The sequence below is a fragment of the Drosophila sulfurigaster genome, chromosome X (genome assembly GCF_023558435.1).
Source record: "Drosophila sulfurigaster albostrigata strain 15112-1811.04 chromosome X, ASM2355843v2, whole genome shotgun sequence".
Classification (NCBI taxonomy): domain Eukaryota; kingdom Metazoa; phylum Arthropoda; class Insecta; order Diptera; family Drosophilidae; genus Drosophila; species Drosophila sulfurigaster.
In genome coordinates, this window is record NC_084885.1 from 14,138,302 (window position 1) to 14,140,865 (window position 2,564).

Below are 2,564 nucleotides of genomic sequence, written 5' to 3' on the forward strand. Positions count from 1 at the left end.
ATAGTAAAGTTTGAAATTCATTTTAAAATGTTTAATATTTAATATTTATTTTCTATTTTGACTTAACAGCTGAAGCTCTCGGGCAGTTTGTTTTTAGGAAACAAGTGAATTATGATATAGTTTCATTATTATTTAGTATTTCAAAGTGGAGCAAGGCGGTGCATGTCAAGTGCTGTTAATTCAACATAGTTGTTGACAAGTAAGAGAGGCAGAGAGGCAGAGAGGGAGAGGAAAAGAGATCATATCAATAATTGTGCATATGTTTCCACTGTAGTTGCCGGTAGCTAAAAATACACCCTAACGTACACCCTACAATTTGTGCAACGAGTTTGAGTTTGAGTACGTGCCGTGGCATGTGGCGCATCTAAAGAGACCCGAAGAGCCGCCACAGTGAAGCAGCTGCAACAACAAGAAGTGGAGCTTTAGTTGCAGTGTTTCGCCTCCTATGGCCAATTAGGGCTAATTTATGATTTCAATCATTTCTTAATTGCATTTAATGTGCAGCGATTTAGCGAACAGAGAGAGCTACTCAACGAAGGGCTGCTGCAACCAGCTGGACAATAACTGGCAAAGTTGCCTCGAGGTGGCTGCCACTAAACACACTTGGTCACTCGGCCAAACTTAATGATGGTGGCGGGACATCAACTTGCCTCGACTCTCGACTCTCAGTCTCGGTCTCGGTCTCTGCTGCTTATCGTCGATGAATTAATTTGCACACACACCTCTAAGGTCATTGTTGCATGTTGCTTTGGGGCAAACATTGATGCGTAGCGTTGATTTTGATTTGTTGTTGTTGCTGCTGCTGCTGCTGCAACTGTTGCTGTCAGCGACACAAAATTTATAACGTGCCGGGAAGTCAAAGTCACTGTTAGAGAGTAACAGTCACAGTTCACTGAATCGGTGACAATGGCAGTGACAGTGACAGTGACAGTCGCAGAGTCAGAGTCAGTGACAGTGACAGCTAAAGCGACAACAACAACAACTGTGACAACTTCAGCAGCTCTGACAGCGACATTTGCAGTCACTCACACAGTCACTCAGTCACTCAGTCAGTCAGTCAGCAAGGCAGCTTGCTGCTTACTGTTCTTGCTGTTGTTGAGGCCACAAACACACCAAAAAAGAAAAAAAAAGAAAAAAAAAGAAACTCAAAAAATTGCGCGCAAAAGTGGCAACAAGCACATCAGCAACTGTCGTCGACAACATCCTGGCCAAAGGCAATGACATACTCTGCTCTTCGCCATCGTAAACTGATTTATTTATAAACGCAATTTATCTCTGACTCCCTCTCTCTCTCTCCTTTTCTTTCAATCTTTGTGCTTCGCATTTGTACAAAGACCAACAAAAAAAGAATACAAAATTAAAATACAAAAGCGCCCAAAAAATGTTTGGCAAACTTGTTGCAGCAGCAGCAGCAGCAGCAGCAGTTGCTGGCAAGGTCATTTGTTTCGCATGTCGATGACAAAGACAACGCGGCCCAGCGAAATCACAAAGCTGCAGCAGACAACAAAGATGTTGTTGTTGTACTCCTGCTTGCTATTGTTGTTGTTGTTGTTGTTGCTGTAGTTCTCCTGATTGTTGTTGTTGTTGCTGTAGTTCTCCTGATTGTTGTTGTTGCTGTTGTTCTTGTGCTTGTTGCTGTCGCGTTGTTGTTGGCGGCGTGACAGGAAATGTTTCTTGGTACCGTGTCCGCTGAAGCTGCTGTTGCTGCTGTTGCTGTGGCTGCTTTGACTGTTGTTGTTGTTGTTGTTCTTACTGTTGTTGCTCCTGCTGTTGTTTCTGCTGTTGTTGTAGCCTTGGTTGTTGTTCTTGCTGCTTTGGTTGCTGCTGCTGCTGCTGTTGTTGTTGTGGCTGCTTTGACTGTTGCTGTTGTTGTTGTTCTTACTGTTGTTGCTCCTGCTGTTGTTTCTGCTGTTGTTGTAGCCTTGGTTGTTGTTCTTGCTGCTTTGGTTGCTGCTGCTGCTGCTGCTGCTGTTGTTGTTGTGGCTGCTTTGACTGTTGCTGTTGTTGTTGTTGTTACTGTTGTTGCTCCTGCTGTTGTTTCTGCTGTTGTTGTTGCCTTGGTTGTTGTTCTTGCTGCTGCTGTTGTTGTTGCTGTGGCTGCTTTGACTGTTGCTGTTGTTGTTGTTGCTCCTGCTGTTGTTGTTGCCTTGTTTGTTGTTCTTGCTGCTTTGGTTGCTGCTGCTATTGTTGTTGTTGTTGTGGCTGCTTTTGCTTTGGTTGCTGTTGTTTCTGCTTTTGTTGCTGCTGCTGCTGCTCTTTTGGTTGCTGTTGTTGTTGTGACTGCTGTTGTGTATCTTGTGTCTGTCTGTCGCCTGTTGTAGGCACGCTGTTTGTCATTACCTGTACACACACACACTGCAGTTGCTTTTTGATACCCTGTTCTCATTTCAAAGCGGATTAAAAGATCGCAAAAAGTCACTGCCAAAAAGTTTATATATTATTTTTTTTATTTGTAATTTTTAGCTCCAGCTTCACAATAATGATAATTACAATAGAGTGCAAAAAGTCATGTTTCAAAACGTGTTAAAGATTACTTCGAATTTTGATTGCTTTTCTCTCTCTTT

At 42.9% G+C, this 2,564-nt stretch overlaps 1 pseudogene; it reads right to left on the reverse strand.

The window, feature by feature from the left end:
- Nucleotides 1–1,545: 1,545 nt before the first annotated feature.
- On the reverse strand, nucleotides 1,546–2,337 carry LOC133847830 (putative uncharacterized protein DDB_G0271606; annotated as a pseudogene).
- Nucleotides 2,338–2,564: the final 227 nt, after the last annotated feature.